The sequence below is a fragment of the Myotis myotis genome, unplaced genomic scaffold (genome assembly GCF_014108235.1).
Source record: "Myotis myotis isolate mMyoMyo1 unplaced genomic scaffold, mMyoMyo1.p scaffold_m19_p_13, whole genome shotgun sequence".
Lineage (NCBI taxonomy): Eukaryota > Metazoa > Chordata > Mammalia > Chiroptera > Vespertilionidae > Myotis > Myotis myotis.
The window spans coordinates 29,486,557-29,512,112 of record NW_023416317.1 but is presented as its reverse complement, the minus strand read 5'-3'; the positions used below and the strand labels follow the sequence as shown (position 1 = coordinate 29,512,112).

General features: G+C 42.5%; 1 protein-coding gene and 1 pseudogene across 1 annotated transcript in view; both read left to right on the top strand.

Moving 5' to 3' along the window:
* Window positions 1-4,129: 4,129 nt before the first annotated feature.
* LOC118668606 lies at window positions 4,130-7,226 on the top strand (annotated as a pseudogene).
* A 79-nt stretch (window positions 7,227-7,305) lies between these two features.
* Window positions 7,306-25,556, top strand: part of SLC35G2 (solute carrier family 35 member G2) — a 54,902-nt gene continuing 36,651 nt past the window's right edge. The window contains exon 1 of the mRNA XM_036332480.1: window positions 7,306-7,406. The gene's annotated coding sequence lies outside the window, so the exon portion shown is untranslated. The remainder of the gene's footprint in view (window positions 7,407-25,556) is intronic.

Sequence of the window (25,556 nt, the reverse complement as noted above, 5' to 3'; positions counted from 1 at the left end):
TTGTATCATTATTTTTAGTTGCACTTCAAAGAGGGTGTACCAATTTATATCCACAATCTACAAAAAAACAAACAAGCAAGCAAATAAAAAAACAACATGGTATAAAACTAAAAATGCATATGGTTTTATTTTTCCTAAAAATCTGAACTATATGATACAGATAACAAATGCAATAAAAGAAACTACACAAAAATGTTGACAGTAGCCCAGCCAGTGTGGCTCAGTGGTTGAGCTTTAACCCATGAACCAGGAGGTCAAGGTTCGATTCCTGGTCAGGGCACATGCCCAGGTTGCAGGCTTGATCCCCAGTAGGGGGTGAGCAGGAAACAGCTGATCAGTGATTCTCTGTCATCATTGATGTTTCTCTCTCTCCCTCTCCCTTCCTCTCTCTGAAATCAATAAAAAAATATATTTGTAAAAAATGTTAGTAGTAGATTTCTCAAGGTATTAGAATTTTAGGTGACATTTATTTCCTTCTCTACATTTTTGTGCATGTTCCAAATTTTCTATAGTAATCACACTATTATAATCAGAGAAAAAAATGTCTTTTAAAACTAAACAATATTGAGTATATTATATACTTTAATGTATTTGTTTCTAGAAAATGAATAGTGTTGCAAACATCATTTTGAATTTTACCTCCAAGGCTATAAAATAAGTGCATTTAATTACAACTTACCATGAAGAGAAATGGCTTATTAAAATAGTAATATTAATATTTCAATAATGAAAGGACTATTCAAATAATTAGTTATTTTCACTTTTAAGGCTAAAGCACTGAGTGGTCTTTTAAATAAATGGTCTTGAGCACATGTGCCATAAACAGATATCTAGAACCAGGAAGAGAACATGAGACCAAAGTACATGATGCCTCCTCCTAGAAAGAGTGAGGCCCACTCTAGAAAGGTATCCGCGTGTGCCTCCCAGAAGCTGAGATCAAGATGGATTCTAAATCCTGAAAAGGGGATTTCCTTTCTGACAAAAGACTGGGAGAACCTGAGAATGGAGCAGTTCCCATAAGTCATTCTTTTGTTTATTTAACAAATATATTTGCATGCCTATTCTATGTAAAGCACCATCTTGGGTGTTGGGGAGACAATGGTGAACAAGACAATGGTGAACAAGGGCATTCCCTGCCCTTGTAGAGATTTATATTCTAGCAGAGGATAAAAACATTAAACAGCTAATTATATAATAACTACTTACATAATAAACAACTAATTATGTAATGGCTAGTTATATAACTACTCTGATTGTTATAAGTGCTATAAAAAAGTACAGGATTCTATAAAGTCATGTAATGGGACACCTGATTGGTGTGAGGATTCTCAGAAAGGCAACTTCAAAGGAATGGTGCTTTAGCTGAGACTTGAAGAGGATGGGTTGCTTGTAAGAAGAGCTACTTGTGCTGATGTCTCTGATGGCAAGTTGGGATCCGGATTTACACCACCGATATTGGCAAATGCTAAATCATTGATTCTCCTCCATTTCAGCCCTTGAAAGCTCGGTGTTAAATATTTACCAACACACCACTGCTACTAATATATTTTGCCAAGGCAAGGACTCAGTTGCAGGGCTGCAGATGCTATCTGCACCTGTGGGGAGAGGTTGGGTGAGAGCAGTAGTGTTTAGTATGTCTCTCAGTTTAGTAAGGAATGTTTACTTTACCTCTGCAAGGCCCATCACGATGGCCTTGTTCCCATGAGTGATCTTTGAAACTATAATCTGCCTTGCATAGTACTGTGTGGATGGTTCTCTATTTTATTTGATCATGTAGAGTTCCTACCATGAGCCCAAGTCTGTAGGCTAACTATCAGCCTTTGTTTTACTCTTGCCTCATCCCAGCTGTTCAAATCAACCATCCAGCTATCTGTAGATTGCCCACTATCCTTTGGGATCATAAAAGGCTGACAAGGAAGGTTAGTAGGGTGGCCCTTATCCCAGGAGTCATTGGGATTGGTAACAGTCTTGGGCTGCTCCTTTTTAGCTTTTGTAGGGCAGTATCTTTTACTTCCACCCAGAGGAAGGCCTTTCGCCTCCCAGACCTCCTTCTGGAAGGTCTATACATACACTTAGCCACTCTGTTCCCAGCCCCTCTTTTCTCAATCAGTGAGGCCAAAGTAGAAGACAGTCTTGCACCTCAGCAGGCTACTGGTACCTACTGGATGCTTTCCCTAGCCAGGTCCATTTTCTGGGGCTTGTCTCTTGTACTTTCCTGTCTGGTTTACAGATGTCTTTCTACAATGACCCTGGTCTGGATGATACTGCTACTGTCTCTACCCATGAAATGTCCTAAGTATCTTATCAGAGGGTGGGATTAGCCTTGAAACTCAGAGTTCAGGTTGGCTCTGAGCCTTCAGTGGACAAAGCCATAGGCTCCCCTTAAAAGTTCTAGTTACTGCCTCTTCACTTAGGGGATTTCCCAGGCTCTTTCTCTTATATTTTGTTTTAAATTGTCTGCTTTTGTTTTATTTTTCTCCTTTTGCCTATTACCTTTAATATACATTCTCTCTCTCTCTCTCTCCCTCCTTCCCTCCCTCGCTCCCTCCCTCCCTCCGTTGTTCCTTTGCATAGATTTAAATAATCCATCTAGCTGTTAGCCCATTTTAAAATTTGCATAAGTTTATTTGAGTTAAACTGATGTCATGCCGGGAAGGAAGATCTCAAATGCTCCTAACCTTTCTCCACTAGAAAGTTTTACTAGGGAAAATTTCAAACATGCAAATTTTGAAGGAATTATAAAATGCAGAGTATCTTCATGTACCCATGACCCAGCTTCAAAATTATTTTATATATACCCCTACACACTTTCCCAACAGATCTGCTTTTATATATATATTTTTTAAAAATTTAATATACTTTTATTGATTTCAGAGAGGAAGGGAGAAGGTGAGAGATAGAAACATCAATGATGAGAGAGAATATTGATCGGCTGCCTCCTGCACACTCCCTACTGGTGATGGAGCCAGTAACCCAGGCATGTGCCCTTGACTGGAATCAAACCCGGGACCCTTCAGTCCACCAGCCGATGCTCTATCCATTGAGCCAAACCAGCTAGGACCCAACAGATCTGCTTTTAAACAGATCAGGAAAGTCTGAGACTAAACTTTTATTCTAGCTTGAAGACGGGAAATAATATGTAAAATCATCTCTCCATCACTTTACCCTTTGTTTACCATTCTTTTGGGAACAGCCCCTCTCTCCACTTGGTAGTCCATGTCGACTCCTCTCCTTAATCCTCCACCATCCAGTTGATCAAGTCCAGCTGGTCCTGCCTCTTATACCCTACTCCCCTCTATTCCCCCTGTCACTGTTCTGGTTCATGCCTCAGCATCGCTCTCCTGAACTTGCTTTCCTGCATTCCTGGATACTGAAACTTGAGATTTGGGACATTTCTGAGACAACCAGCATCAGGGATTTAGTGTGCTCATAAGTTATTTGTTACTTTTAAAAATTACTCCAAAATTTAGTGGCTTCAAACAGCATATATGTATATATATATAATTTTATAGTTTCTGGGGTCAAAAATCTGGGCACAGATGAGTTGGGTTCTCTGCTTCACAGTGTCTCAAAAGGCTGCAATCATGGTGTTAGTTCAGAGTCTGTGATCTCATTTGAAGGTTCAACTGGAGAAGAATCAGCCTCCAAGCTCACACTCGAATTGTTAGCAACAATCAGTCACTCATGGGCTGTTGGACTATGGGCTTCAGTTCCTTGCTGATTATTAGCTGCTCTCAGTGAGCCCCCTTGTCACATGGGGGCTTATTCATCAAAATGTTCAAGCCTGGAGGTAATAGAGAGAGTCTGATAGCAAGACAGAAATTAGAGTCTTTAAAATTTAATCATGGAAATGGCATCCTATCTGCTTTATGTCCCTGACCATAGCCCTGTTCTGACTAGGTTTATCATGGTCTTCTTCCTGCCATAGAATCAACTCACTAGGTCCAGCCCAAATGTATAGGAAGGAATTATGCAAGGGTATAAATAGCAATGTTTGGGGATCATTGGGGGCCATCTTAGAAGTTGGCCTATCACAGTAGGACAGGAGGGAGGTTTTCAACCAAAGAGTAGAATTGTCAAGAAAGCTGAGGCATGGGGAGAGCTTGTATGGTCCATGTGACATGTCTAGATGGACATGAGGCCCAAAGCCCAGTATACAGAAACTAAGACTGGTGAACAAGAGCAAGCAGCAGCCAGTCCTGCGGTAAAATACAACACAAAATGTAATTATGTTTGCTATCAGTTTTCTTGCTGGAAGAAATATTGACTGTCAATTATATTTATATTGCATTTTCACAGGGACATGGAGTTTACATGTCACCAAAACACAGAAGCATTTCTCAACTTTTTTTTTTTAATCTCACTGACCATTGCTTTTGTTTCCTCAAGGGCCTCACTTTCTTTGGCCACCTCTGAGATATGGATGTTGCCTAAGGTTAAGAATTGTGCTCTGTTTTTGTTTTTTAATTCTTTATTGTTTAAAGTATTACATATACTATTACATATGTCTCCTTTTTCCCCCTTTGACCTCTCCCTGGCCACCCCCACCACCACCCCCCAGTACATGTCCTCACCCCCTAGTGTCTGTGTCCATTGGTTATGCTTATATGCATGCATACAAGTCCTTTGGTTGATCTCTTACGGCCCCCCCACCCCCATCTTCCCACTGATGTTTGACAGTCTGTTCGATACTTCTCTGTCTCTGTATCTATTTTTGTTCATCAGTTTATTGTTCACTATATTCCACAAATGAATTGTGTTCTGTTTTATTCCCTCTTGTTTCTCTCTCTCTTTCTCATGGTTCCTTCACTCTCACACCATTAACAACACGGGTGTGTGTGTGTCGGGGGGGGGGGGGGTGGGGGGGTGTCCAGATCTACCTCATTAGTTCTCACTTCTCTAACTGCCTTTTAAAAATATCCAGCTGTTTCTTGGAACATTGCCACCAAGATGTAACATCTTAATCCTCAACTTAATGGTCTCGAGCCAGAATCATCATCTCTCCCTTAAAACCAATCCTTCAAATAGAAACACAAAGGAAATCATTAACCACAGTTACTGATTAACTATGCGGTGAGGGATTAGGGCTTCAGAGTGGGGGAAATTCTTACTTTTCATGTGAAACCTGTCTTTTCACAAGGAGCGTGTTTAATATAAAAATAAAATAAATAAAAAGGAGATTATATTTAAAACCCAGCCAGCTCCTCCTCATGACTTTCTGGTCATGAAACCCCATCCTCCCTGATTCAGGGTCTATTCAAGTGTCTGTAGCGAGGGCTGATCAGAAGAACGTAAGAAGACCATGATAAACCCAATCAGAACAGGGTTATGGTCAGGAACATAAAGCAGAAATTTGTTTGTTTTAAAAAATGTTTTATTGATTTCAGAGAGGAAGGGAAGGGAGAGAGATAAACATCAATGATGAGAGAGAATCATGGATCAGCTGCCTCCTGCATGCTTCATACTGGAGATTAAGGCCCCAACCTGGGCATGTGCCCTGACCAGGAATCTAACTGTGGCCTCCTGGTTCATAGGTTGATGCTCAACCACTGAGCAACACCGGCTGGGCAAAGCAAAAATTCTTAAAGTAACTATTGATAATGGTGGGTACCTATCATTTTACATTTGTCCAAGTTCATAGAACCCTAATATAAATTATGGACTTTGGATAATGATGTGTCAATGTAGGTTCATCAACTGTGACAAATGAACTATTCTGGTGTGGGATTTTGATATGGGAGTGTGTGTGGTGGGCAAGGAATATATGAGAAATCTCTGTACCTTCTGCTCAGTTTTGCTGTGCATCTAAACCTGCTCAAAAATTGTCTATTTTAAAAGTCGAAAAAATATGGAAACAATTTATACCTCAAATTAGAGAGAATGAAACAGGAAGCAGATCTGAGAGAGTTTAGTGTGCAGGAAGTTTATTGGGGAGCGCCCTTAGGGTCAATTCCTGCTCAAGTAAGAGGAAGGAAGCAAAAGTTGACACAGGGAGGAATCAAACTTTGATGCAGCATTGGCCTCTCAAAGGGAATTTCAGAGTGAGAATGGCCCTTCAGAGTTTTCCACATTGAGTTGAGGTGTCCAGGCCTTTATTTTCTGCATCATTATTTGTTGGATATGGCCAGCCCTGAAAGACTGACCTTGGGAGAGGTTAATCTCTATAGATGAGATGACCCCTGAAGGGACGGATGGCTGGAAGCTGTCTGTTAATAGCACTCCTCACAGCTGGTGCAGCAATCCTTCATTGAAGGGAACCTGAGTGGCATATCACCGTGTCCATGACATTCACAAGGGAGAAACTCACAGAGCAGTATGGTCGAGCTGTCTTTATGGAAGGAAGTAGTCTTCGACATTGTATTTTAAAAGGTAAAAATAGGCGTTCCGGTCCGGGAGGCCCCTGCCGCAGCCCCTAGGCGGCCGCGGTGGTGGTCACCGTGATGCCTGCAGGGCTGGGTGGCTGGCCACCGTGGGTGGAGCGGGCCCGGGTCCCGAATCTCGAATCTCGGCGCCTCCTCGGAGCATTTCGAGAAGCTGCTCGAGATCTTCCGCGGCCTCCATGAAGACCTGCGGGGGTGCCGGAGCGGCTCCTGGGGACCGGGGGAGGGGTGGGGAAGGGAGGACAGAAGAAATGAAGAAACTGATCAGAGATTTTGATGAAAAGCAACAAGAAGCCAATGAAACGCTGGCAGAGATGGAAGAGGAACTACGTTATGCACCCGTCTTTTTGTAACCCTATGATGTCTAAGCTTCGAAACTCCCGGAAGGACCTTGCCAAACTCCACCGGGAAGTGAGAAGCGCGCCTTTGACAGCCACACCGGGGGCCAAGGAGACATGAAATATGGCACATACACTGTAGAGAATGAGCATGTGAATCAGCTACGGCCTCAGAGGGTATTGCTTTAGCAAGGCACTGACAGCCTGAACCGGGCCGCCCAGCGTATTGAGCGTTCTCATCGGATTGCCACAGAAACTGGCCAGATTGGCTCGGAAATTGTAGAAGAGCTGGGGCAGCAACGTGACCAGTTGGAACGTACCAAGAATAGACTGGTAAACACAAATGAAAACTTGAGCAAAAGTCAAAAGATTCTCCGGTCAATGTCCAGAAAAGTGACCGCCAACAAGCTGCTACTTTCCGTTGTCATCTTCCTCGAGATAGCCATCCTGGGAGGCCTGGTTTATTACAAATTCTTTCGCAAGCATTGAACTTCCTGTACAGAAGGGTTTGTGGACCAGAACTTTGACCCTGAGAATGAAGAGTGTTACTGATGTGGAATAAGTGTATTGCTGCTGTGAGCTAATGGTTCAAGGATGCACTGTGTAGCCAGACTGTGGGAAGAGGGAGGGAAGATGGGAAACCAGTTAATGTGAAGAAACAGCAACAAGGCCAGTGTGATATACCAAGGTAATAAATGCTGTTTATGACTTCTTTAAATTTTTCTTAAAGGGTAAAAATACAGTTAGAGACTCCTAATTTCAAATATTAAAAGTTCTATTCTAATTTCTGAGGCATCACTACGTAGTCTTTCCAAAATATTGCCAATACTTGGAGGAGGATATGTCTCAGAAATAACATTCTCAAACTTTGAGTTATGGAGAAGAGAAAGGGGAGCCACTCCAAGGTAGCCAGATGGCCAACAGCTTGAAACTTTATAGTCTCTTCAAATTTATAGTTTGTATGTTTTTTTAATTGGCGTTTTCTCTTTGCACTCTTGATTCTGGAACTATTCTTGTTTACTTCCATAAATTCATTGGTGGTTAATTCTTCAGTCTTCTTGACAGCAAAAAAAGGAGCAGTGAAGCATATGTTTCATAATCCTTAATAGGATCTTCTTCCAGCCCTCAGCCTGCTGGCTCCTTGAAATGCAATAAATACAGAGCCAACACAGGCCGTGAGTGAGAGCAGCCCAGCCTGCATTCACAGAGTGCAGCTACAGCCTCTAGAAAGGGCCTTTCTCAACTTCCATGTAGCCAGGAGGCAGAACAGATAGGTCAGCACAGAAACTGGCCCTAATTCTGATTTGAATGGAACACTCAATCGCTCTGAGACTCCAGCAAGAAGTGGGAGAGGGCACAGACCTTGACTTCCAAAGCTGGTGGGAGTCTAGAGGGGATCTTAGGCTCCATAAACTGGATACCCTGGATAATCACCAGGCAGTTTCTGTTTGTATTTCTCTTACAGGCTGACCTTCTAAAATAAATACTCTTTCCTTGGCAAAAGAATGTTAGTTCTTTCCAAGAGCTGGGACAGCCTAGTGCCCAGAACATGCCCGCAACTTCAGTCATGAATTTTAGATTCTAATCCCCAATCTTCTGCCACTTTGATCTCACTTAATCACTCCTCTGAAATAAGAGAATTGGACTCCATGACTACTTAGTCCCTTCCAGCTGGGTTAAAGGGAACTGGACACATTGCCGTGGAGTACACACTGATATACAGAGGAAAGAACACCAACTAGGATTTAAGAGACACAAATCCTAATTCATTCTTCCATTAACCAGCTGGGTGACCCTGGGTATGTCATTCAAACTCTCATCTCCGATAAAGAATGGAGATAATATTTTATAATACATACTTCAAGACACTACAAGGCAGCGATTCTCAACCTGTGGGTCGCCACCCCTTTGGTGGTCGAACGACCCTTTCACAGGGGTTGCCCAAGACCATCCTGCATATCAGATATTTACATTACGATTCATAACAGTAGCAACATTACAGTTATGAAGTAGCCACGAAAATAATTTTATGATTGGGTCACAACATGAGGAACTGTATTTAAAGGACCAGAAGGTTGCGAACCACTACTATAAGGGTTAATTGAAATAATTTATGTAAATTACCTGTCAGTGTCTTATGGTCTTCTTAACTATCTCTTGGTCTGGCTATGGCAGAAAGAAGTTAGTTGGCACTGCTTTGCTGTTAGGCTCCAAAATTCAGCACCTGTTGTAGGTAAGCTTCATCAGCCTTGCTAGGGTTGAGCCATGAACTTGAAGAATTATGTTTTTAGAGTGGACACTGAAGAGAACCAAAGTTCATGTGTCCAATGGAACCTCAAGACAGCTCAGACATTATGAAGCCTGATAGACAAAGCTGGGCCCACCACACAGGCTCCCCTGAGTTGAGAGGAAGGCCAGGGAAATTTCAGTAAGTATAGGAAGGGTGCAATAGCTTTGCTAGGCTGGAATAGTCCAGGAATTATCAGTGTACATATCAGTGAGCTATAGTCACAATAATTCTGCATAGCAAATCATCCCACGCTCACTTATTCTTGCTGTGTGTCTTGGAGTTAGCTGATCTAGATGGGATTTGGTTGGCTGGCTTTACGTCAAGCAGTGGGTTCACCTGTGCTTGGTTCCTCATTAAGAGTAGGGCTCAGCCCTGGCGACGTGGCTCAGTTGGTTGGAGGTAGTCCCATACACCAAAAGGTTGAGAGTTTTTTCCGCCTGTCAGGGCACATACCTAGGTTTCCAGTTCAATCCAAGTTGTGGGTGGGGGGTGTATGTTGGAGGGATATATGTTGCAGGGGAGGGGCAATGGGGGGAGCAACAAATCAATATTTCTCTCTTACATCGATGTTTTTCTCTATCTCTTCCTTCCTCTCTCTGAATAATAAAAACATATCCTGGAGTGTGGATTAAAAAAAAAAAAAAAAAGAGTAGGGCTCAGATACGTTCCATATGTGTTCATTCTAGGGCTTAGGTTGATGAGGCAAACCCAACTGCACAAGCAGTCTTCAATGTTTCGAATGTATAATGTCTTCTAACACCATTTTGACCAAAGCAAGTCATGAATGAGGTTTTGCATAGTTAGGAGAAACACATTCTGCCTCTACTGAGAGGAACTGTAAAGTCATATGGCAAAGGGTAGGCATGAAGGCAAAGGTGAAGAATTGGTGTCAGCCCAGCTGGCATGGCTCAGTGGTTGAGCGTCGACCTATGAACCAGGAGGTCACTGTTCAATTCCTGGTCAAGTACATGCCCGGGTTGTGGGCTCGATCCCCAGTGTGGGGTGTGCAGAAGGCAGCCAATCGATAATTCATTCTCATCATTGATGTTTCCATCTCTCTCCCCCTCTCCCTTCCTCTCTGAAATTTAAAAAAAGAATTGGTGTCAATAAATCAATCTACCATATTATATAAATGTAATACATTTCTGTTTAATGGGCCACATGAATGTGATAGGCAATTTGTCTTTATTTCAGACAAGACTGATAATAAAACAGAAGGCCATTTGAGTTAGCTTATGTGAAGAGTACATTATTGTAAGAGGTCAACGTACAATGACTTAATCATCTGGGGACAGGAAATGTTCTGATTGAAACTAAAAAGTCAGGATGTGAAACTACCTCTCCAATTCCCATAAAGTTGGTTTTTGCTTCTTTTGTATTTGCTTTATTAACCTGTTTCTTTGTGAGGACCCGTTTCTTCTGTCTTCCCAAGGTGCCTCTTCTTCCATTGTTTTAGTTTCCTACTGGCTGTGGTGTTGCCTTATCCCTGTGGTAATTTAGGCCCACAGTCTATGGCTTTTTTTGTGTGGTTTTTTTGTTTGTTTGTTTTTTTGTTAATCCTCACCCAAGGATATTTTCCCACTGATTTTTAGAGAGTGGAAGGGAAAGGGAGACACAGAGAGAAACATCGATGTGAGAGAGACACATCGATGAGTTGTCTCCTGCATGCACCCTGACCAAGGCCAGGGAACCTGCAACCAAGGTATGTGATCGAACCTGGGGACCCTTCAAACCGAGGGCCGATGTTCTATCTACTGAATAAAACCAGCTAGGGCAAGTCTATGGCTTTTAAATTAAAATGTCCATCAGATCATCACTAGGCTCCTCATCTTAAATTATTAAGAGAATTTGGTTGCCTTTGGATTGGTTTCCATTGGTCCTAACAACATGTGGCCAGGGGAAGTGGGATCACAGGGTGAGCAGGAGTTACGCAAGACTCAGAATCTCCAAGAAGGGATTGTTCAATTGGAGGCAAAAATGAACATGTCCATTTCATAGTCCCAGGAAACCTAGAAAAACGGGGAATGTGCTACCAGGAAATATTTTACATTACTTCTTCTTTAGTTTTGGCTCCTACTTCACTGATCTCTCCTTTTTGGCTCTCTTTTTAATAATTTGTGCCCCTGGGACTCATCAACTTTCATACTCTGCCTAACTGGGTATCACCTGTGGCAATGCCACATGCCTGTTTGTACAGCTGGTTGTGAGGTTCAAATAATGTCATCAGGATTCTGTCTCTTTACATTTCTCTATATTGTACTTGTTTCATTTCAGCTGACTCTTGGTGGGCTTACGCAGCTTCAGGTATGCATCCTACTAATTTCACAATGAGCAAAAGGATAGATTCTTTTTCCAGGGGTTCCAACAGAAGTTTCAGAATTGAACCTCACAGTCTCAGATTATCTGGTTGTGACACATGCAATAATGGATGCATTTGATATTCCACCCAGATTCCTTGTATCAGCTGGTGCCTCCCTTCCCTTCCTTACCCCAGTTTCCACCACCCACATCTGTTTTGAGGTTGTGGCTAAGCAGCTTAAACCTGTGATCTTGACTTATGAGAGTTTCTCTTGGCCTCCTAGCCCAGGGATGCCTGGGAGATTACACTGCTTCTATCTCTAGACCAATGACTGACAGATGAGGAGTTATAAAAGGGCAGTCCCCTTGCCTCAAGGCAGAAACAACTCAGTAGTGCAATTTGAGTTCCACAGACAAGCTTCCCCTTTCATATCCAAAATCAGGCCAAATCTGGACTTTACACGACATTAGCTCTCTGCTTGGCCCCTTCCTCTTCTCTATTTTGCTTACCTCAGCCCTTATATGTTTTTTCCCAAGAGTACTCCCCATCTTTCTTACATCTGAATTCTTGCCTCAGGCTCTGCTTCTAGGAAACCCCATCTAAGACACATGTACATTTCTGAACTAGTTTCTGAATGAGTGGTTAAAGAAAAGATTATGTTAAGGGATAATCCAGATCACATGCCTGAATTCCTGAATATGTTTCATCAAGGACTTTTATTTATTTACTGCTATAGCCCCTGTGTCCAGAATAGCACAGAGAATACTTAAATCAATTAAGAAAACAATGGACTGTCTGTGTATATTTATAATTTCTCAGTGAAACTGGGGGGAGAAGGGTGACAATTATCAGAAGAAAGGAGACTGAGTATAAGAATGTGAAATGATAACTATGTGCACTGCAGAGGCAAACAAACAAGTAGAATTGGATTAAAAACCAAAATGTCTTTCATCCTGCCAAAGGCCAAGTTCCTCTCAATGACCAGATGTGCCAAGCATTTGCGATCTGAAGCAATGCTTTCACTGTAGGGTTTTAAAAAATATTCTAGGGGAAAAAAATTCTAGGAAATGTGTTTGTTGTTTATTTGCCTCTGGTTAGTAATGGAATTACTTCAAAGAAATAATAAGAATCTACTTTTTTATGTAATATAGACATTTCAGATAGAGCAGTAACTATAATCCTGGAAACAAATTCCTTGCTGAGTCATTCACCCTTGCTCAAGACAAGCTTTCACTTTGCATTGAATGTTAATGTGACGTTTCTGCATTGCCCCCCATTCCTTCTCCCAAGTCAGCTAGTCAGTGATTCCTCTGTGGCTGGAGTGATACTGTCCTCCCAGAAGGGTCAGGCAAATTCTGCTCAGACACTTCCAGGGATCCCCACATGCCTTTTCACTTCCAAGGACCCATTCATGAACTTTTCCCCAAAGGCCCATGAGTGAAAGACCTCATTGTAATACCAACTATGCATCAGGAAGAAAGATCCATTTGTTTTTTCGAAATGTATTAACTGTACCAAGCATGCTGGTACAATTCCAGCCCAAACTAAAGCAACTTTGAGTTAGTCTATTTCACTTGCCATGAAGCGTGGGATTTCCATTGAACTTTTGAAATAATGAAAATATTGGGAGTCACTGAAAAATCTTATTTCAGGGAGATATATATTTAAAAGATCATTTTTGGTTGTATGGGGAGCAAAAGTCAAGTCAGGGAGTGCCACCAGAAGGTTGTTTTGGTAGTGAAAGAGAGATCTGTTCATTAAAAAGGCATCAAAAATGCCCTTTGAAGTAAAATTGACCAGCTCCAAGTGTGGGCTTCAACTGTGCTAAGGAAAAATCTACACTGTGGAGATGAAAACTAACAAGGCTTTACAAGCTACTGTACTGAGCATCTCCCCTGAATAATCTCTGTAGCTGTCACCAGGTGGCAGGTGTTGGAAACCTGGGTCATGGTGTTGTTACAAAAGAGACAAGGGGCTCAAAATTGAGACACTTGTGCTAAACCTATGTCACCAAACTGAGACTTCAATACCTAAACTAATTTTAGTTTCAGCCTTTCTATGAATATAACCTTTAACCAGTCAACCTGGAATTACCTGGCTAGCACTAGTGAGGTAATCCCTGATAAAACCTCTTCCATCCCCCATAAGTAGGGTACCTAAACCTGAAAACAATCTACTCTTTTCCCCCATCTGCCTATAAAAGCCTTCCATTTTTTATAGCTCCTTGGTGCTCCTTTCTATTTACTATGTAGGATGCTACCAATTCATGACTCATTCAATAAAACCAATAAGATCTTTAAAATTTACTCAGTAGAATTTTGTTTTTTAATAGTATGTAACCTTTATGGTTAGGCCTTTGTAACCAAGGGCAAGTGAGAGAGGTGCAGTCCACATGATTTGGTCCATAAATGCAAAATTTATGATCAATATAAATTAGCCAACTACCCACTACTGGCAGGGCTGAATTATGACTTTCATGGGCCCTGGGCACTTTTAAATTGTGGGTCCCTTCACTTTTAAAAATTGTGTTAAAATATATATGACAAAATTTACCATTTTAGCCATTTTAAGTGTACAGTTCAGTGGCATTAAGTACATTGGAATCATTTTAATATATTATTTTTACCTATTTATTTTTATTCTGATTTTAAAAAAATTAAAATTAAAATATTTTCATGGGTCTTTAGAAGTATCATGGATCCTAGACACTGTTTGCTGTGTCTAATGAATAAGTGTTCCCTGACTATTAGATGGCAAAAAAGGGAAAGAAAGAGCAAAATTGAAATGTACTCAAACTCACTTTATAGTTCACATACACAAAATGACATTCAAACTTGCTTTTCCTTTCTGTAAGGATATACTAACTCCAGGAAGTAGTGTATCTGAGTAGGTGAAACATAGGACTCAGGCATACTGACATCAAATCCTATTTTTGCCCTTCAGTGTATCACAGCCAGCAAAGGTGGGGGGCCCAGACAGGCCCAGCAAGGAGCCCCAGGGGAACAGTGGCAGCAGACTCAAGAACAGCACCAGCTCCAGGCCAGGAATCGGGCAGAGATTCCAGATCAAGCCCAGGACAGATCCCAGGGTTTCAATGGGGGAGAATCCAGAGTCCAGTAGAGGACATATGTCTCAGTCACAGCTGCAAACTAGAGCATGGGAATATATAAAGAAACAGAAAACTGAGGGGAGAAGAGCCAATGCCAGCCAGGCCTGCTGCGTGCTGCTTTTCAAGGGCCTGACTTGCGCCCTTGGGCACTTCTCTTCTCAAGCCTCACTTTCCCCTCTATGCAATAGGGATTGAACTAATGATCTCTAAGGTCCAATGAATCATTTGTATGTCTCCAGCTTCCTAATAGCTCCACCATTTTTTTTCTGCTCTAGCTCTAGACCAGGGGTCTTCAAACTATGGCCCGCAGGCCATATGCAAATACAAATATTGTATTTGTTCCGTTTTGTTTTTTTACTTCAAAATAAGATATGTGCAGTGTGCATAGGCATTTGTTCATAGTTTGTTTTTTTAAACTATAGTCCGGCCCTCCAACGGTCTGAGGGACAGTGAACTGGCCCCCTGTTTAAAAAGTTTGAGGACCCCCTGCTCTAGACTGATAAAATTCAGAGATTAATATCCAAGTTTTAGAGTAGAAGTTGCAAATGGTAGCTGCTGGGCCAAATCTGACTCACAAGTGAGCTTTGTTTGACCTGTTCAATGTTTTTATACTTTGAATTATTTGATAACCCCCCAAAATCAGGAGATGGCTCATAAAACTCTGAACTTCTGCCTTTTCTTGAAAAGAGGGCAGCTCTCCCTTCTTTGGCCCCATGTTTCCATATGGTCTTGGCTGGAACTAAGTAGGGGCTGTCCCTGTTATTATTTAACTAGAGGCCTGGCGCACAAAAATTTGTGCACTCAGGGGAGGGGGGGTCCCTCAGCCCCACCTGTGCCCTCTCACAGTCTGGGACCCCTCAGGGGATGACCACCTGCTGGCTTAGGCCCGCTCCCCAGGGGATTGGGCCTAAGATGGCATCAGACATCCCTCTGGAAGCCCGGCAGCCCTCGGGGGATGTCCCCTTGCCAGCGGGGAGCAGGCCTAAACTGCACTCGGGCATCCTTAGCGCTGCTGAGGAGGTACGAGAGGCTCCCATCACCACTGCTATACTGGCAGCCATCAGCCTGGCTTCTGGCTGAGCAGAGTTCCTCCCATGTGAGAGCACCCTGACCACCAGAGGGCAGCTCCTGCATTGAGCGTCTGCCCCCTGGTGGTCAGTGTGTGTCATAGTGACCAGTCATTCCTAGTCTTTCTGCTGTTAGGGTCAGTTTGCATATTACCCTTTTACTATATAGGATAGAGGCCTGGTGCACGGGTGGGGGCCGGCTGGTTGGCCTTAAAGGGTGTCCCAGATCAGGGTGGGGGTCCCGCTTGGGTGCCTGGCCAGCCTGGATGAGGAGATGATGGCTGTTTGCAGCTGGTCACACCCCCTTCAGGGTGGGGGTCCCCACTGGGGTGCCTGGCCAGCCTGGATGAGGGGCTGAGGGCCGTTTTCAGGCTGGCGGGTGACTGAAGCTCCCAACCTCTCCTTTTTTCTTTTTTCTTTTTTTATTCTGGGATTTATTTACCTTCTGTGGCTGTCACTGGAGCTAAGAGCCGGCTTTAGCTCTGAGGCTCGGCTCCAGCTCTGAGACCTCAGCTGCTGATCTGGGTTTATTTGGATTCTATCATTGAAACACTGTTTCAGCTCCAGCTCCGAGGCTGGCTGGCTAAAAGCAGATTTCTGGGGATTGTTTAGCTTCTATATTTGCAACATTGTTTCTTAGACTGCAAGCTCAGAGGCCGGCAGCGGCAGGCGGGAACCTTGGCTTCCTCCGTCACTGGAGCAAGCAAGCCTCATGTTCGCTTCAGCTGCCTGGCTGCCGGCCGCCATCTTGGTTGGCAGTTAATTTGCATATCTCGCTGATTAGCCAATGGGAAGGGTAGCGAAGTTACGGTTAATTACCATGTTTCTCTTTTATTAGATAGGATTCTTTTTGTTAATCCTCACCTGAGGATATTTTTCCATTGATTTTTAGAGAGCGTAGTAGGGAGGGGGAGAGAGACAGAGAGAGAAACATCGATGTGAGAGAGTCACACCAATTGGTGCCTCCCTCATGTGCCTGGAATCAAAGCCTGCAATGGAGGTATGTGCTCTTGACCGGAATCCAATCTGGGACCCTTCAGTCTGAGGGCTGACACTCTCTACCGAGCCACACCAGCTAGGGCAGAGCTGCTCCTTTTAGATGAAGCATGCATGTTTCATGGTGCCACAGTCTCCCCCAAACCATTTAACTCTTGTGCTGTTCCTATAGGTAGTTTGATTTGCAGTTAAAGGTCACAACTTTTTTCTTGCTGAATTTCATCTCTCTAGTGTCCAGGTGCTGTCCATTGTGAAGAAGCTTGAAGCTGACCTTCAGACCTCCTAATCCATCCCCTTGTGATCCTGTCTGAACAAAACTTCTGAGCGCTGATCAACATCACATCTACTAGGGTGATTTTGATTCAAAGTGCAGTTTTCCCTGTCACCAATCTGCCCCTATCTTCTGCCAATGTTCAATCAGAAGACATGGAGTTCCCTGACAAAATGTTGCTCTTGGCCCTGGCCGGTGTGGCTCAGTTAGTTGGGCCTTGTCCTGTGCAATGAAAGATTGCTGGTTCGATTCCCTGTCAGGGCACATGCCTGTATTGCGGGCTCAATCCCTGGTAGAAGGTGTGCAGGAGTCATCCAGTTAATGTTTTGCTCTCACATCCATGTTCCTCTTTCTCCCTTCCCTTTCTTCCCCCTCTTCCTTCCTCTCTAAAAATCAATTTAAAATCTTAAAAAAAAGTGTTGCTTGGCTTTTCAGGACATTGACTAGATAGTTCAGAGGTGCCTGTCTTCAAGGATCCAGTCAATTAAAGCCTGGAGGACTGAATGGGGGAAGTGCCAGGTGGAAGCTGTCACTGAGAGAGAGAGGGAAAGACACACACACACACACACACACACACACACACACACACACACAGGGGGAGAAAGAGAGAGAGAGACACCAACGAAGACAGCATGGGAATCAGGAACCACAGGGGTGATACAGGCTATGTGCCCACCTGCCACTGCCATTACTGCCTGTGTTAGCTCCATGTTTCTTCATAAATGGGTTCTGCTTTTCCTCTACCAGACATCTCAATTACAACTGAACTAGAACAGAATGAGCTTTGTAAACAGTTCTACAGGAATTTTCTCATAATAGGTTGAAACAATTCAAGAATAATTTTAAGTCAAAATGATACAGACTAGAATAAAGAAATTCAAGAGCAGGATCATATTCTGAATTTTTTTCCTGAATAAGTTTTAACATTATCCACTCTGTAATTTTCTCTCCTCTTCCCCTCCCCATCACTGCATATTATCATTTCTACAAACTAAATATCCCTGGGACCTCTACACTCTATCTCCAGAGCCTCTGCTTTGGTTCAAGCAGCCCACCCTGCTCCCAGCTCCCCACAGACTCTCACCATCTCCTCACAGCTGTCAGGGTAAAGGTTCGAAGCACAAATCACGGCATCTTACTTTCCAACTTAAAATCTCTGAGGACCTCTCACTGACTCCAGGGTGAAAGCTAAGTTTCTTTATTTGATGCTGGAATCCTGCTGATGCCTGGCCTTGCCTCCCTCCCACATCTGGTACCCATACTCTCCAGTACAGAAGAGATCCTACATGTTTTGTCTCTCGGTTTTTGCTCTTGCTATTTTTTTTCTACCTGGAAAGGGTCCCGAGTTCAATTCCAGTCAAGGCAATAAAAAAAAAAATTAACAGAAGCTTTTCCCACTCTTTAACTCCTGTTCTTGCTCCTCACTCTCTGAGGATAGGAATATACCATTAAAGTCAAAGTAAAGAGCTGTCAGTGTGTGTTCCTGGACTCCCCATGAGTACTTGCCTAATGAACAGTAAGGCTGAGAGGCAGCAGAGGGTAGAGACCATGGACTCTAAAGACAGACCAGGTTCAAATCTCAGCTCCTTACAGAGTCATTTTGAGCAGGTCATTTTACCTCTGTATGCCTTAATTTCCTCATCAGTAAAAAGGGGATATTAACAGTATCCACCTATAAAGTTGTTGAATGGGTTAAATGAATTAACTAGGTAAGGCTCCTAGAACAGTATAAGAGTTTTTGCATAGGAAGGGCTATAATGAGTGTTTGCTATTCTCGGTTTTCGGACAATAGTATCCCTCCAGCCCACAAGAAGGAGACTTAAGTCTTGTGCTACACTACATGTGTAGGGCCCCAGTTGTAGAGTTCAGTTGGAGATGCCCATGAGAGTAGCCATGCTGAAAGCTGGTGCTATAGACAGAGCCTTCTCAACCAGGAGGCTCCTTGCTGCCTAGGCATGTAGCTGGAAGAGCCAGGCTATGTGCTCACATACTGGCCATCAGTGGTCACAAGCCTCGCCACCACCAAGTCCTGTTCCTCTGGTCTTTTTGTCATCTGCTTGTCATAATGTGAGGCTGGTGTGCCATGTTTACTTAATAGACAGAGAGAGAAGGCAATTTGATTTGCATCCTGCTGCTAGGGTCCTGTATCTTCTGTATCCAAATAATTCAGAATCAAAGCAGAAGCTTGCAAAATGCTTCCTAGGGAGCTCCACTGCACTCATGCGGCTTCTCCCCTTCCCCCAGTGCTCGGGCCATTCTGTCATTTGTACATGCTTCTGTTATAGCACATAGCACAGTAGCATACTAAATTTTTCAGTTCTAAAAAAATAGAGATTGTAAGACATATTTTAATCTATTAACTTAATAATAGATATCTGGGTCAGAGGAACCCATAACATTAAATGAACTCACTTATTAACACATCTGATTTCAGAAGCTTTAAACTGTGTTTTTTTTTAAGTGTGTGTGTGTGTGGGGGGGGGAGATGATTTTGTTACACTCTTTCCAACAAACTCATCAACTTGGTGGGGTCAAGGATAGTGTGTCCCTCTCCCCAACCCCCTCCCATCTAGGCCATGTCTATTGATGCCCTGAAAATGTTTCATTAGGAAAATTTTCTAGAAGCTCCCTTAGTTGCTATGGCAACCCAAAATTAGTTTCACAGTCTTGTGTACCACGGGAAGCCTTGCTGAGGAGGGCTGCCTGCTGACCTGGACTCTGAATCAGGCTGCATATGCTGGCCTTCCTTCCTGGACAACCGGAACAATGCAATGATGGAAATAACACACTTGCAACGAAAACCTCAGGGATACTCTTGCTGATGTAAAACGATTTATTTTTAAAAATTCTGTTGTCTCTATTGTCAGATTTTTGTATCAATGTAAAAAAAAAAATACAAAAATACCACACACTTCTCAAAGTTTTTTCTCAGTGAGCCCTAAATAATTTGAACAAAGGACTCTCAGTGGAGAGTTAGAAAGTCTATGCTCACGGTTCAGTAATTTGTTGAAACCAGTTATCCACCAAAAGTTTAGAGATTCCAGCTAAGAAAGAACTGCTATAAATAGAAGAATAGCTTCCATTTCCTAAGCACCTATTAATGCTCCAGGCACTTTATGCGCACTTATTTGACAAACATTTATATATCACTTACTATGTGTCAGGCACTGTTCTAAGTACTTTGCACATATTAGTTTATTTGATCTTCATAACAAGCCTGTGAGGCAGCGTCTATTATCCCCATTTTACAGATGAGGAAATTGAAGTACAGAGATGTCACAAGGTCATACTGCTAGTAAGCTATACAGACAAAATTCAAACCTAGGCTGCCTAACTTCAGAATTTGTGCTCCTAGTCAAGTTGCTATATATAGCCGCTTTCAATAATACAATAAATTAGGTGTTTCTATGCTAACTGTAGAGATTGGATACTGAGGCTCAGTTAGGTCACATGTTTTTATGGCTTTTCGGCTCCTGACCACATTCTGACCTGGGAAATTCTGGAAGCTTTCCTAAGGGTTAGAATCAACCTTTCATTTTCCACCTCCCAAACCCACATTAATAGGATTTTTATAATACTTCTTTCAAAATTATTTTTAGGAGAGTAGGAGGCCCAATCTTTATTTTGAAATATTGATCTAAAGCATACACTGGCAGGAGTTGAATATGTAAGCTTAATGAGTTTAATTAATTAGATGAGAGTGCTTCTTTTAAGTTCACAAAATAACTGCCATTTGAAGGATGAGCTGGTGGTTAGAATAACAGTTACTTAAATGCTGAAAGCATTCAATTGTACTATCCTAAGAAAGTGCTCTTGGAATATGGAAGCGTGATTTCTTCCATCGGTGAGAGATTTGTCCGTAGGGAGAAGACATAAGTTGATGCTCTAAAGTTGGGGTCACTTTCCCCAGGCCAAAATGTGAGTCCTTTGAACATATCACAGTAGAGTGACCAACCATCCTGGTTGGCCTGAGACTGTCCTGTTTTTAGCACTGAATTCCTCACCCCAAAGAAACCCACCAATCCTTGGCAAACTGGGACGGTTGGTTACCCTAAATTAAGGACCAGTAATTAATGAAAATTTGTGGGAGAAATTCCCTGTTGTATGGAGAAGGGGAAGTGAGCAGAGAGGTGAAGGGCATTCCAGGCAAAAGGAGCAGTTTGAGCAAAAGCCCAAGGTATGAAATGTTATGGTGGTTTGTGGGAGTTGCAAGGATGTCATATGACTCTAGTTTGAAGTTGAGAGAGGAGGCACAGTGGAAAGTGAGGGGTGGCTGGCCAAATATGAAGCTGATAGAATCTGAAATGGGCAGATAGAGCATTATGAATCTCAATGCCAAGATATTTATCCTCAGTGCTAAGGAGCAATTATCAGGACCGGGAGCCCTTTTATGGTGCTGGTGGTGGTCTTTCTAGGTTCTTGGTTAATTTAGACAGAACAAAATTGGCTTGGCTTACGAAATCTTAACTCAGGGGTCTCCACAAATTTTTGCTCATTTGAAGACTATGTATCCCCTTGCATATTGTTAAATTGACCTTTAAAATATTTATCATAAGTATAATCATTGCAAAGGATATGGTTTCTGGCACTTTATAAATATTGCATTTAAAAATAAACTATTGCCCTAGACCCGTGGTCGGCAAACTGCGGCTCGCGAGCCACATGTGGCTCTTTGGCCCCTTGAGTGTGGCTCTCCCACAAAATACCACGTGCAGGTGCACGTACAGTGCGATTGAAACTTCGTGGCCCATGTGCAGAAGTTGGTTTTCGGCCTGGGCGAGTCTATTTTGAAGAAGTACTGTTGATATTTGGCTCTGTTGACTAATGAGTTTACCGACCACTGCCCTAGACAGTTTGTCTCAGTGGATAAAGCATCAGCCTGTGGACTGAAGGGTCCTGGGTTTGATTCTGGTCAAGGGCATTACCTCGATTGCAGGCTCCTGCAGGGCCTGGGCCCTAGTCAGGGCTCAAACAGGAGGCAACCAATCAATGTTTTTCTCTCACATTAATATTTCTCTATCTTTCCCTCTCTCTTCCACTCTCTCTAAAAATCAATGGAAAAATATCCTCAGGTGAGGATTAAAATAAAACAAAGCAAAAATAATAAACTATTGCCTGCCTGGAGTGGGTCAGCTGTTTGAGCATTGTCCTATGCACCAAAAGGGTGCTGGTTCGATTCCCAGTCAGGTCACATACCTCTGTTATGGGTTTGATCCCCAGTTGGGGCATGTAGGGAAAGCAACCAATCGATCTCTTGCTCTCTTTTTCTTGTTCTAAAAGTCAATAAGGATATATCCTTGGGTGAGGATTTTTAAAATGTTTTTTAAAAAAGTTTTATTATCCAATGATTCACATTCTCACTAACACCAAAATACCCAAAGCTCCCCAACACATGCACACCCTGTTTTGGTGCACCAAAATGAGATTCAGGATTGGTGAGGTGTGCCTTTCTTTTGTATAGAGGAAGAAGGATAACTGTAAAACGATAGGTAGGAATGGAGAACTTGCAGGATACAGACCTCCATCAATCATTAGAAAAAAGAACTAAGGAAGCTGAGGATCTGAAAATTGATTCTCTTAGAATCACCTTGCCCTTAAACTCCTTGGAAAGTCTTCATGTACCTCTAAGGCTGCACATACCTCAGGTTGAAGGCCACTGTCTTAGGAGACATTACTGCTAACTTGAGTGGGAGCTAGGATAGAAATGTCACCCCCTTAGGTCTAGAATGAACTTTTTAAGCAAGAATTTTGTAAGAAAAATAAATCTCTTTTTGTAATAAATCTTAGCCTTTGCCTTAACTTTGTGATTTTTTAAAATCTTTATTGTTGAAAGTATTATATGTGTCCCCCTTTACCCCCCATCAATCCCCTCCAGCCCACTCCTGTCCCACACCCCAGGCTCTCACCACCCCACTGCCTTTGCCTTAAAACTTTGAAGATGCTTGTCTTAGGAGGGCTTCTGCACCTTGAGCTTTCTGTAGAGACAGAACTTCTTAACCTTGGGTCCTCCACTGGTGGTTGTCCTCAATAGGCAAAAAAATACCAGGGATGTCTTTCCTATATCTACCCTGATTCATAGGGGCTGACCCCAGGAAAATATCCCAATGGAGTTAATATCTTTGGTGGTGGTGGGCAGATTCTTATTTCAAACACATAGAAAGGAAGATGGGAATGGACCCAGAAGTCTGATATTCTTCAAACTAGGTACTTGGCACAATTTCCTCTCTCTCTCTCTCTCTCTCTCTCTCTCTCTCTCTCTCTCTCACACACACACACACACACACACACACACACACACACACACACACACACACACACCAAGATGTGGAAATGTTTTAAACAGGAGTAAATCTATTTGGCTGAAGTGTGAAGAATGAATTGAGTGGATCAAGACTGAAAGTAGTGAAACCACTTAGGAGACCTTTATGATCCATGAAAGAGATGAAGGAATGTACAGATTTTAGAGATGTTAAAGAAAAGGAAAGGACTTATTCAACTTGATTGGGTGAAGGTGATGAGAGAGAGGATGGGGTCCAGGATGAGTCCTATTTTTCTGATATGGGCAATCAATGAATAACATACTACTCACCAATCAACTATGAAGAAAATAAGTTTGAGAAGCTGACAAATTCAATTTTTGTATGATTAATATGAAGTGCCTGCTGGATAGACAATAATAATTATAAAGTAGGCAGTTGAATATATGGATCTGGAGTCTAAGAAAGGGGTCTGGGTTAAAGATACAAGTTTAATAATCAGTAGTGTATTGTTGGAAGTCCAAGCTATGGGAGAGGGTTAAATTACCCAGAGAGAGAGGGTTCTAGAAAGACACAAGGAGAGGGCCAAGTGCAGAATCCTCAGAACAACAAACATTTAAATCTGGGCAAAGAAGAGAAGCTAGCCAAAGGGATGAATAGTCCTAGAGTCAAAGGCATAAATAGTCCTAGAGTCAAAGGTCTAAAAATATGCACTGGATCTCTCCTAGAGAGATGCAAACAAAAAGAAATTTTTACCCAATCCCATTGTCCCATTAATAATTCCCCCATTTTGTTCCTTCCTCAAAATACTAAACTTCTGCAAAGAGTTGTTTCCAATTCCTCATCTCCAACTCTCCCCTTAGAATGCAGCAGCTTAGCTTCTGCCTTTTTCATTCTACTGACCTTGATCTCTTGAGGATCTTCAGGCTATCTTACCAATGGTCTTTTCTCATCCCAGTTCTTTGGAGATGATGCCAGAAAGCACCTGTAGGGGTGTGGGAAAGTGAGAAAGAAAAGGAAAGGAAGCCAATAAATGGTGCCTTATCAAGTCAATTACCACTGTGAGTAACTACAGTTTAATCCTTATGGGAAACTATGGGAGTCAGTGTAGAGCATGGGCTCAGAGTTATCTTAAAGGATGTGGGGTCTGGGGTATTTTTACACCAACTTTAGTTAGTAAATGGTTGAGGACTGCTGCATTAGAGAGAGGATAAGGAAACACTAATTCTCCAGCATTTCTGGCTTGACACAGCTGGGTGAGAGGCTGCAGCAGCCAAAGGTCCCTAGACAGTTGGAGTCAGAAGTCCTGCCCATAAAATCTAAGAGTATATGAACATGTAATGACTGGGTCTGCCATATCACTTCTTCTTTATCTCCCCAACATATTTTACTCTGCCCCACCCTTTCTTGAAGTATTCTCTTTCTTTTATTTCTGTCCTGATACCCTAACTGGTTCTTATTCCTGTCTTTGCCCTCTCAATCTCCTTGAATGGTTATTTTTCTTTCTTCTACCCTTTAAACAAGAGGAAACTGGAAGGTGGAACTTCAGTCCTCAGTCCTCTGTTCTTTGTTTCTTTTCACACTTACTTGATATATTTTTTTCTAGCCTCATTATCTCAACCCTTGCTTCTATGCAGATTATTCCCTGTGTGTTGCCCATAATTATGTTGAATGACTTAGCTGTTGAGATCAAGATTTATTTAAAAGTCTTCAGGAAAAAATACTTTGAGTAGCTTGTATAACTCAACAGACTGAAAAAAATCTATAAATGTGTGCTGGGAGTCATTCAGGAATTACACTTCCCACTGACAGTGTGAGAAGCAGCCTCAATATATGACTCAGCTTGCAATCAATGGAGCATTATGCTTCAAGGAAATGGGAAACTCTCATACCAATTTAGAATGTGTCACTAAATCTAGTCTGACTCTTTGTCCAGAAAAAAGTATAGCTCCCTACTGTCAAGGCCTAAGCTCTTGGGATCTTCGTATGTTTCCTGGGTAGAGCTATAATTAACAAGGTTTGCTATCAAGTAAATCAGCATGATGCATGCCCTCAAATCAGACCACTGAGAGGTGTGTGTGTGTGTGTGTGTGTGTGTGTGTGTGTGTGAGTGAGAGAGAGAGAGAGAGAGAGAGAGAGAGAGAATGATTGATGGTGGTGAATAGGGAAGGGTGGAGTGGTTCAGTGGGGTGGTGGAGGTGGAGCCTAAGCGAAGAGTAAAGGATGGCTGAGTAGACAGGTCTTTGGTTGACTCTGGCTGCATCAATCCCACTGGCAGTTCAGTGAGTAGTGAAGAGGGGAGAGAGTTTTAGACTGGCCTGGTCTTTTACAATCATCATTTACAAATTCCCTTTAACCTCTATCTTTGACTCATTTTTAAGAATGGAGCACTGAAAATTTGGTTGAACGCTCTGAGCACATGGCAGGGACTTCATCAAGAAATGCCAAGAATTCTGATTTCTGATTTTTTATATGACTTGTTTAAAATTTTGTTTTTAGGCCCTGGCCAAGTAGCTCAGTGGTACCAATATGCCAAGGTTATAGGTTTG